Below are 12362 nucleotides of genomic sequence, written 5' to 3' on the forward strand. Positions count from 1 at the left end.
ATGCAACTTCACAATTCGACGAAAATTCAATTCTGGCCAGGTTAGAGCACGCAGTTCCTCAAGGCCATCAAAGAATAAAATGACTGTGTTACAATTTGCAATGATTGCTTTAATCTTGGAAACATTGACATGCCATTTTTTAAGAGCAACTCTAAGAGCTTTAAACTTGGCAGAGATAGAACCATCGGCAGAAGCTTTCCTGGAAGGCATATTCCAAACATCCTGCACACATTCCATAAACCCTGGTAGATTCACCCAATAATTTTCAAAATGGAACAGCTTGGCCTTTGGAATGCAGGTCGCAACATTTACTACACATGGAACATGATCTGAAGCAGTGCGCGCCAACGGTAAGACCAAAGTATTAGGGTGATCATTAGTCCAAGAGACAGATGTGAAGAACCAATCTATCTGCTCTAGCAAAGGAGAAGTCTGCATGTTGGACCAAGTATATTAACGACCTTTAATTGGCAGCTCGACAAGGCCCAGATGACCAATAATTTCATTAAAAAGGAAAATATCATTGACATTACCCCCTGGCAAATTGCGATTGTATAATGAGTGCATAAAGTTAAAATCACCAACCAACAACCAGTTATCATCGAAATGGATATCCAAATTATATAACCATTACACAAATTCATCGCGAGCCGGATTCTGGCAGGGCCCATAAGCAGAGACCAAGGTCCAAATTTCAGACGTGTGCATACAACGGAACTCCACAATGATACCATTGGGTTTGGCTTGAACTAACTTTCCAGCAAAGAAAGAGGAGTTCCAAATAACCACTATTCTAGCAGATGCACCGGCAGATGGTACATACACAAAGTTATCAAAGCGACGTGGAAAAAATTTCCTAAGGAAACGCTGATCAATATGCATGCATTTGGTTTCCTGGAGGCATATAATCGAACACCCAGATTCATCGATCTTTTGCTTGACTGCTAACTGACGGGCTTCAGAGTTAAGGCCACGTACATTCCAACACAGGATCTTCCAGTCTATAAACGCATTACAATTCATTACAACCCAAAATAAATTCAGCATAAAGGAGACCACGCAGTGATCTACCCGACCCAAAAGCCAACTCCACATAACAGTTCAACACAAATGAAACTAAGTAAATAAAAATGACGATTTGCGAGGTACGACATAGACCCAAGCAGCCAAAGTTGTCACTTATCATCGGAGTTGCTGCTGGAGTGAGACTTGGACGGATTAGCTACAAGCTTCTCCGCTGTGATCTTCTCTGGTGCAATATGCAGATGCAGTCAAATACGCTGGAGATCAGAGATAGATGTGGGTGGTGGCACTTCAGTTTCAAGATTATCTGACGCAGCTGGAGGTGGAGCAGGCTCAGCAGGAAGAGCTCTCTTCTGTTTCTTGAACCGAGAAACCTGGGGCAGAGCAACTAGCTTCTGACGAAAACCATCTCGGAGAGCACTAAGTGTTGCACTGCGACGGACTTCAGTTTCAACCAGCACCTGATTAGCAGAAGATTTGCGGGCTCTTTTCTTTGGGGTCTTAGAAGTAGCAGCAAACTAAAAAGGTACAGTGACAGGGTCAGATATGGCATCAAAGCAAAGAGCATGAGCCACCGGCCTCTTGACAGGTGAAAAACAGATTCTAACCTGACTAGGAGCAGGCAAGGAGCGACTTCCAAGCAGATCATTAGGCAAATTGAAATCCCAGGACTGGTTAGAGAGCATGAGAAACTTCAGAATATGCTGCATCATGGGTTTTGGGATTGTAATGGTGTCAAAACAGTGCATCATGCTTGAAAATGTACGTGCCCATTGCATCTCAGGTGGTAGGACTGGGCCAAAGACAGTGAGCACTTGTCCAATGTGTAGAACTTACTGAACTGGAACTTGCTGAACTAGAGGAGCAACTGTAGGAGGTTGAAACAGTACCACAGCATCTTCAGGTAAGACAGCAGACACCTCATTAAGGTCAAAATCTTCAGCATTGTTGATCGAGTCATCGGAACCTTGCAAGATCATAGACTCTTGCGATTGTGCATCCTCTTCTCCAAGGTGTATGTTTGAAACAACCGTGGGGGCAAAAATTGGTCCTTTAGAAAAAAATTGATTATTTTTACAGGGATTTGAGTGATGCGCCAATTATGTATGTAGATAACAAAGCCGCAACCCCGGCTATTTAATATGCCCGGGGTCGAAGGCGGAGGAAAAAGGCACTTTACAGGCTCGAAATAGAGAGTGCGGTCTACAAAAAGTAATTTTGGACCTCCTGTCGCACGTCTACGCCGCCTGTCCTCGGTGAAGGGACTCCTTGACGGGAATAGCCCCTTAGGTGAGTGTATGGATCTGAACTCCGATGGATTCAGCTTATATGTTTGTCCTTTGCGTCACCTGTTTTTAAGAGAAAGGAAATAAAAAGGAAAGTAGACAAAAAATGTTACTGGAATTCTTGCAGGCTTGTCCGTATTGTGCTTCCGCCAATGCCCATGATATCTTGAGTGCGTAGTGATGTATGCATGGTACAAATTTGGCGGGTATATGAACTGGGCGGCGGAAGCCGAACTGCTATTTCCGCTTCGTGATTGATCGATCCTCGGGGGGAAATTGCTTTTGACCCCTGGTATTTGGTTGGTGAATCCTTTCGTCGTCCCTATCACCTGGCGACCCCCTCCCCTTGTGTTCGGCGTTGAGCTTGCCAGCCTGCTTGAAGACCCAACAGCTTCTGTTGGTATGATTAGCTGGTTTATCGGGGTGTCCATGAATCTAGCAGGGTCGGTCCAATATCCTGTCTAGGTTGGATGGTCCGTCTCGGTTCGCCTTGAATGGCTTTTTCCGTTGACCGGGTTTGGGATTGCTGAATCTGGCATTGACCGCTGTGTCACGTGATCTGTCATTATCATTGCGACTGTTGTGTTTGATTCATCATGGTTTGCCATTGCCATCTCGGATTTCAGAGGTGCCCGAGTCACTAGCGCTGTTGTGTCTACGAGCAAGCCAGCTGTCTTCTGCCGCGCAAAAGCGAGTCATTAGAGCGGTAAGGGATGTCATGGATTTAGGTCCTTCTTCACCGAGGTGGCGCGCAAGCCATTCTTCCCGGACACTGTGTTTGAAGGCCGCAAGGGCTTCCATGTCCGGACAGTCGACAATTTGGTTCTTTTTAACTAAGAACCTAGTCCAGACCTTCCTGGCTGACTCTTCGGGCTGCTGGACAATGTGGCTTAAGTCATCGGCGTCCGGTGGCCGGACATATGTTCCTTAGAACTTGTCGCGAAAGGCGTCCTCCAAATCTTCCCAGCTGCCAATAGAATTTTCCGGCAGACTGTTTAACCAGTGCCGAGCTGGTCCTTTGAGTTTTAGTGGTAGGTATATGATGGCATGCAGGTCATCTCTGCGGGCCATGTGGATATGGAGGAGGAAGTCCTCGATCCATACTGCGGGATCCGTTCTTCTGTCGTATGATTCCATATTCATGGGTTTGAACCCATTTGGAAATTCATGCTCCATTACTTCGTCTGTGAAGCAAAGCGGGTGTACGACGCTTCTATGTTGGGCCACACTGCGACGTACCTCCGATGGAGTCCGTTTGCGGTCTTCGGCCCGGGTGTGGCTAGGTTTGTCACATCCGAATAGGTAGCTATCGTCGTGTGTCGAAGCACGTCCTCGTGATCCATAGATCGATCTGGTATGCCCCGCTCTATTATCCCGGTCGTGCCGGAGGTCATATTTGTGACTGAGGGCTGTTTTATCTTTGCCTTTATAATAAGGCGGGGCGGGCTGGTGCTCAGCTTGAGTTGCCGCTTTATCCCGGCCACGTGGTATTCTGTCAGCCCCATTGTGTGATGATGGTATGAGCTCTAACGCCTCATCGTCGAACTAAGGTAGTAATTTGCGCTTCGGGTAACTTTTGGCTGGGCGCTTGAGGCCGTATTCTTCGGCTGCTAGGACATCAGTCCATCTATCATTTAGCAGATCTTGATCAGCTTGAAGTTGCAGCTGCTTCTTTTCAGGCTTCTTGCAGTGGCTATTAGCCAGTGCTTAAAGTGCTCCTGCTCGAGAGGTTCCTCAGGCACGATGAAATCTTCGTCGCCGAGGCTCTCCTCATCCTCGGAGAGTGGAAGATAATTAGTGTCCTCCGAGTCTTCGTGTATGGCCTGTTCATCAGGGATATCGTGCTTGTCTTCCCATTCATTCTGTTCGGACATTGCCCCAATTGGGTCTTCATTGTCTTCGGTATCATCCGGAGTATTATTTTCACCGGTGCCGGTGTTGCTGTCTTTTGCACGCCGTGACTTAGAGTGGCACCGCTGACGCCGGTGTCTAGGCTGTGTCCAAGGAGGTTTACCCTCAACTGGATCTTCTCTGTCATCGTCGTGAGGTCTTCTAGGTGTGTCCACCATGTATACATTGTACTAAGAAGTGGCCGTCCGGCATCCGGTAAGCGGCGGGTTTTGGCCATGCTCCTCCTCCGCATTGTCGTCCATACCGTCGATGTCTTCGGAGCCGTAATCGAGCATGCTGGTTAAGTCGTCGACAGTGGCTGTGAAGTGGGTAGCGGGTGGGGGCGAAATTCCCCATCATCAGCCCCTAGTTCAAACCGGATATAGTACGGTTGCGGGTCCTTTGCTAAGGACAGGTTTTTAATGAGTTTAGCATGTCACCCAAAGGCGAGTGCTGGAAGATGTATGCGGTGTGAACTCGAAGATCGATAAACGATCAAGTTTGGCGTCCGCGGGCTCGCATGGTTTGGAACTTACGGCCGGAGACGAATCCGGAGTTCCGGTGACAAAGATGTCATGAGAGGTTAAGTCTATGTCCGGCTCCAAAGCCGTAGAATCTGTGGCCTCCGTGGTGGGGTTGATCCTCCCATCCTCGGATGGCGCAGTCTGCTCCGGCTCTAAGGCCGGAGCGGTTATATGAGCGATCTCCTAGATGCGGTCTGATGACAGATTTAGGTCATGATCATCGGGGTGACCGGGGGTGGCAACCGCGGTCACGAATCCGACGAAGATCAAGTCTCCACGGATGTCCGCAACGTAGTTCAAGCTCCCAAATCTGACCTGATGTCCAGGGGCATAGCTTTCGATCTGCTCCAGATGGCCAAGCGAATTGGCCCGCAATGTGAAGCCGCCAAACACAAAGATTTGTCCGGGGAGGAAGGTTTCTCCTTGGATAGCATCATTATTGACGATTGAAGGGGCCATCAAACCTTTTGGCGACAACACAGTGGAACTCTTAATGAAAGCACCAATGTCGGTGTCAAAACCGGCGGATCTCAGGTAGGGGGTCCCGAACTGTGCGTCCAAGGTTGATGGTAACAGGAGACAAGGGACACGATGTTTACCCAGGTTCGGGCCCTCTCTATGGAGGTAATACCCTACGTCCTGCTTGATTGATATTGATGAATATGAGTATTACAAGAGTTGATCTACCTCGAGATCGTAATGGCTAAACCCTAGAGGTCTAGCTTGTATGGCTATGATAATGAATCTCTCTCCGGACTAAGTCCTCCGGTTTATATAGACATCAGGAGGATCTAGGGTTACACAAGGTCGGTTACAAAGAAAGGAATCTACATATCCGGTCGCCAAGCTTGCCTTCCACGCCAAGGAGAGTCCCATCCGAACGAGGGTACAGTCTTCAGTCTTCGCATCTTTACAGCCCATCAGCCCGGCCCATGGCTAATAGGCCGGACGCTCGAGGACCCCTTAGTCTAGGACTCCCTCAAAGTGCACAAACCTGTGCAGAGTGTACAAATTAATCATGATTAGTCGTGTCCCCGGTTACGGACAACTTTAAGCAACTGGACTTGAAACCTCTGGAAAATCTTCTCATCCCAAATAATTATTGTGATGTGGGTTTAATTAAACCATGATCCCCGGGGGCTCTCATGGAAATAACAATTTGGGAACCTATGATCCTCAGAGGCTCTCATAGGTGGGTTAAATTGGAGGCGGACCAATTTAACAATAGGTTAATTAAAATGCAAGAAACAAAATTTGGCTAGTGAGTAGAAGTAGGACAAAATTGGCTTTATGCAAAAATTAAACCTTAGAGCTATCCACTTGGTATACCCTTGCATGTAGATGATAGGTCTGTTTTCATATTTTGGGTGTGACTTCCCAATACATTCAATGTATTGACCCTTTGTGGCTGCAACGTTTCATGTTGCAGATTTTTTAGACGCAGAGTAAGGTGCGATAGGTCATTGTTCTGCACTCAGTTTTTCCATGGAGTTAATGGACTCATTTACCTTCGAAGCTTCCGCAGTTATTTTTATTTAGTTGGCCTTCAGTTATATTTATGTAATAAATACTCTTTATGAGGACCTCGATGTAATAAAGTGTGTGATTGAACTCTTTGATAATTCCTCGAGTACTGTGTGTGTCAGCATATCGATCCAGGGATGGCACAGAAGCACAAAGACTCCGGTCTATTGGGATCGGGTCGCTACAATGGGCATCTCCATAGCACATTGATTCGTCGAGTTGATGTGAGACTTTCTTCCTTTTGACTTCTCCTTATTGATCTCTATCACTGCATTCTATTCCACCTATAGTGTTATATCCATGGCTCACGCTCATGTATTGCGTGGGGTTGAAAATGTTGAGGCACTTTAGAAGTATGATCCAATTGTCTGGTTTGACACCGGGGTGCTCATGATTTATATTAATGCGGTGAAGGCGGAGTCATTCCATGCTAACATGATAAAATGAGTGTGGGTAACATTCGTTAAGGACCGTATATTTTGAAAAAGTAATGATTATGTGTTTTATGTTCATGGATATTATTATGGTCATGTTGTTACTTCATTGTGTATCAACATTAATACAGTAAAGAGATTACATGATACACATATAAGGTAGCATTCAACATCAAAAATTCAGTTTTTATCATTTACCTACTCAAGGATGAGCAGGAATTAAGCTTGGGGATGTTGATGCATCTACATAGTATCTATGTTTTTTATTGTTTCATGCTATTATATTATCAATCTTAGATGCTTTATATGCATTGTATGCTATTTTATATCATTTTTGGGGACTAACCTATTAACCTAGTGCCAATTCCTGTTTTTTGCTTGTTTTTTGGATTTTCTGAAATCAGTACCAAATGAAGTCCAAACATGATGGAACTTTATGGTGATTTTTGGACCAAAAGAGACCCTAGAAGGTTCGGTAGGATGCCAGAAGACACACGGGAGATCAACTAGCTCATAGGGCGCGCCCGAGGGGGGTAGGCACGCCCCTTGAGCTCATGACTCCCATGCAACTCAGTTTGATATAATTGCACCTCTATAAATTCCCAAATATTTTGAAACCAACATAGAGCCACCCGAAACACTTTTTCCACCACTAGAGCCTTCTACTCTTCCGCCATCCCATCTGGAGACCTTTTCTGGTACTCTGCCGGAGGGGGAATCGATCACGGAGGGCTTCTACATCATCCTTGCTGCCTTCCGATGATGCATGAGTAGTTTACTATAGACCTATCCATAGCTAGTAGCTAGATGGCTTCTTATCTCTCTTTAATCTTCAATACAATGTTCTCCTCGATCTTCTTAGAGTTGTATCTGATGTACAGTGTGTTTGTTGGGACCCGATGAATTATGGATCTGATTGGAACATTCATTGAAAGTAATTGAGTCTTTTCTGAACTTTACTATGCATGATTGTTATAGATTTGTATTTCTCTCTAATCTATCCATTTGGTTTGACCAACTAGATTGATTTATCTTCAGTAGGAGAGGTGCTTTGTGATGGGTTCAATCTTGCGGTGTCCTCACCTCGTGATAAAAGGGGTAGCGAGGCACGTATTGTATTGTTGCTATTAAGGATAAAAGGATGGGGTTTATTCATATTGATTGAGTTTACTTTGTCTACATCATGTCATCTTGCTTAAGGCATTACTTTGTTTATTATGAACTTAATACCATATATGCATGCTGGATGGTGGTCGATTGGTGGAGTAATAATAGTAGATGCAGGAAGGAGTCGGTCTACTTGTCATGAGCATGATGCCTATACATGATCATTGCCATGAATATGTCATAACTATGCACTTTTATATAAATTGCCCAACAGTAATTTTTTTTGCCACCGTATACTAAGTGTTCAAGAGAGAAGCCTCTAGTGAAAACTATGGCCCCGGGATCTACCTTTATCATATTATAAAAACTAAAAATACTTTGCTACAATTTATTTACTTTTTTTTGTTTTGCAATTTATCTGTCTACCTCTATTCGGTTTAATCCTTGCAAGTAACAAGTTCAAGGGATTGACAACCCTCTTGCCAACGTTGGGTGCAAGTATTTGCTCTTTGTGTGTAGGTGCTAAAGATGGGAATTTGTGTGGTTCTCCTATTGGTTCGATAACATTGGTTCTCACTAAGGAAAAAACTTTTCTCTATTGTACTGCATCTCCCCTCCTCTTCGTGGAAAATCCCAATGCAGTTTACAAGTAGCACCCAGTCGATGGTCCTTACTATGACACGGGGTTGTCGTGGTTATTAAGGATTTATCCAGACAAGAGCATTGGGTGTTCAAGGACTACACCTCATATATCCTTAAGGAATTGTTTTCGGCTACTTTACCCATCCTTTCTTTCATTTGTTTTTAGAATAGCATTCCATGCACCCTCATTTCTTACGTCCTCCTTGACCGATCTCCTGAATCACGAGTACCCGCAGGGCCTTGGTACAAAAAGAAGCCAAGACAACTCCGATGATAATCACACATACAAATAATAAAAAATAGGCAAAGTCATCCAACCATCTCCACAAATACATAAGGTTACAAGGCCTTTCTTCAACGCATTGACTTGCAGAATTACTCGCACATCGCTATCGGATCACAAGAAGAAATCATTAAAGATGACATAAAGATGAATTATTGATTGATAAATAGCCTTACAATGTTGCCACTATGTTGCACCAATTACATGCATGGGTAACTCGGGAGGATGGATACAATGGTGATGGGGGGTGAAGGCGACAAAGATGAGATGGGAAATGGCGGCGACTAGGGTGTGTGAATGGCTTCTGGTTCTATAGAAATCGCTATGGCCGTCTATCCTTCATGAATTATGCATGGCCCCCTTTATAAAAGTATGAAGTGGTGGACATCACGGTTCTCAAGGCAACTAGTATGACCGACGGTATGAGCGGTTGTGGTCGCCTGAACGCCGTATTTTGATCCGTTGCCCTTGGTGCGCCTCTAGTTGAATTGGCTAGTCGGCTTGCTTCCCACACTTGGTATCGTCATATATGTGATGATTTTATTCTATCTTTTGACGTGGTATTAAGGGTCAAAATATGTGCGCAATCACAATGATCACGATGGGTAGGTTTTTGGGGTCAAATGGGGCCTCCCCTTACCAAAGACGAGTCGCTGCTAATGCAGAGGATGTCTAGGGGGTATGCTCATGAGCGGGGAAGGTGATGGCGGTGACGGCATGGTGAATGGTGTTGTGTCACCGGAATTTTGCTAGCAGCAATGGGTATGGCAGCAAAGAAGGTGGTGGCGATTAGGGTAACCTCGCAGTTCTTGAGGCATGATTCCAAGGGAAAAAGAACAAGGGTTGTATGGAGTAGCCAATATCTTCCATGCTAAGTGTGTTTAACTCACAACAAGAGTTTATTCGCATGTTAATACTGAGGGAGGCTGGTAACAAGGGTGCCCGGTCCTAAATTATTTATAAAACACTCCCCCGATCAGTTGAAAGTTTTATCGCGCTTTACGATACAAAGTTGCCACCATCTCATGTTCTTCATCGGGAGCCCTAATCTGGAGTCCGTTCGTGGCTCCAGAGAGTGGGATCCATCGCCGTCATCATCATCAACCCTTCTCCATCAACAATTTCATGATGCTCACAATCATGTGTGAGTAATCCCCTTGTTGGCATACTGGATGTAGATGGAGATGGATGAGATTCCATATGTAATCATGTCAATTTGTTAGGGTTTGATCCCTAATATACACCATGTTCTGAGAATGATGTTGCTATGACTTTGCTATGTTTAATGCTTGTCACTAGGTCCGGAGTGCCATTATTTCAGATCTGAACTTATATGCTTTCATGAATATATTTGAGTTGTTGATCTTAGTTGCAAGTTGTATGCACATATTGTTGTTATGAACCTTAGACCCCCAAGGTGAAAATAATTGTAATATCGACGGGGACGACTTTTAACTTGATGAGTTCATGTATGCACCATGTGTTAAAGCTTTGTTCTGGTTCCCTATTAAAAGAAGCGTCTTAATTAAACTTCATTAGGACTCCGCTACCATGGGAGGGTAGGATAAAAAATGGCATGCAAGTTCTTATCGTAAGCACATATAATTATGTACAGACTACATGCTAAATACTCATCGCTACTCCATGTATACGATTTAATACCACTGCCTTTGGTGAAGTTACCACTACTCTGCTTGCTACAAATCTGCTACTGTTACAATTACTATTTCTATCATTGCTATCATATTACCGTGCTACTAATAAATTACTGCAAGGAAGTGATTCTCAGGTGTGGTTGAATTGACTGCCAAGGCTTATAAATAATTTTTTCGGTTTCATTGTGTCAAATCAGTAAATTTAGGTGAAATAGTACTCACGAAGACTGTTGCGATCCCCTATAGTTGTGGGTCCTCAAGACATCTGTCGCTGTTGCCGGGGATCATAACTCCATTTATTAAATTCACTTGTGAGTTTTCCTAACGCTTTTCCTTTGGTTTTGGACTCTAATTTGCATGATTTGAATGATACTAACCCCGGACTGGCGCTGTTTTCAGCAGAACAACCATGGTGTTGTTTTTGTGAAGAAATAAAAGTTCTCGGAATGGAACAAAACTTTGCGAGGATTTTTTATGCATTATATGAGAATTTCTGGAGCCAAGAACCAGCAAAGGGGGGCACTTGGGTGGGCACAACCCACCAGGGTGCCCCCGCTCCAGGCGCACCCAGGTGGGTAGTCCCCACCTGGTGGCCCCGCATACCCTGAAACCGACGCTATAAAATCACATTTTTCTAGAAAAAAATCAGGGAAAAAGAATTATCACATTCCACGAGACGAAGCCGCCGTCACATCATGTTCTTCATCGGGAGGCCAAATCTAGAGTTCATTTGGGGCTCCGGAGAGGGGGATCTTCGATCTTCGTCATCACCAACCCTTCTCCATCGTCAATTCCATGATGCTTCCCACCAAGAGTGAGTAATTCCTTCATATGTTTGTTGGCCAGTGAGGAATTGGATGAGATTCATCAAGTAATCGAGTTAGTTTTGTTAGGGCCAGATCCCTAGTATCCACTATGTTCTGAGATTGATGTTGCTATGACTTTGCCATGCTTAATGCTTGTCACTTTGGGCCCGGGTGCCATGATTTCAGATCTGAATTGTTTATGTTATCACCATGATATCCATGTTCTAGATCCGATCTTGCAAGTTATAGTCACCTACTACGTATTATGATCCGGCAACCCCGGAGTGACAATAGTCGGGACCACTCCCGGTGATGACCGTAGTTTGAGGAGTTCATGTATTCACCGTGTGTTAATGCTTTGTTCTGGTTCTCTATTAAAAGGAGGCCTTAATATCCCTTAGTTTCCAATTGGACCCCGCTGCCACGGGAGGGTAGGAAAAAAGATGTCATGCAAGTTCTTTCCATAAGCATGTATGACTATTAATGGAATACATGCCTACATTATATTTATGGAGCTAGTGCCGCATCGCCCTAGGTTATGACTGTCACATGATGAATATCATCCAACAAATTACCGATCCAATGCCTACAAATTTCTCTTATATTGTTCTTGCTAAGTTACTACTGCTATCGTCACTGTTGCACTTGCTACAAAACTACTGCTATCACTATTACCATTACTATTGCTATTGCTACTACTATCAAAACTATCATATTACTTTGCTACTGATCACTTTCTGCAGATAATTAATCTCCAGGTGTGGTTGAATTGACAACTCAGCTACTAATACTTGCAAATATTCTTTGGCTCCCCTTGTGTCGAATCTATAAATTTGGGTTGAATACTCTACCCTTGAAAACTGTTGCGATCACATATACGTGTGGGTTATTAACACCTCTTTCTGGCGTCGTTGTCGGGGAGCATAGTTATATTTGTTGAGTCACTTGGGATTATTATCAATTTATGATTATGAAGAATCTAAAGGATGCTAAGACCAAGATATCCGTCAAAGATGAGGGGAGGTAAGGAACTGCCATCCAGTTTTGCTTTAGATTCACCTTCTGTTATAAGTAAACTTGCAACACCACCACATGATATTAATTATGATATGTCGCAAGTTATTGATGATGCTACTTATGCTACGAATGATACTTATGATGATGCTAGTACCTTGCTTGATGATGATG

This window comes from Triticum dicoccoides, chromosome 3A (genome assembly GCF_002162155.2).
Source record: "Triticum dicoccoides isolate Atlit2015 ecotype Zavitan chromosome 3A, WEW_v2.0, whole genome shotgun sequence".
Taxonomy (NCBI): domain Eukaryota; kingdom Viridiplantae; phylum Streptophyta; class Magnoliopsida; order Poales; family Poaceae; genus Triticum; species Triticum dicoccoides.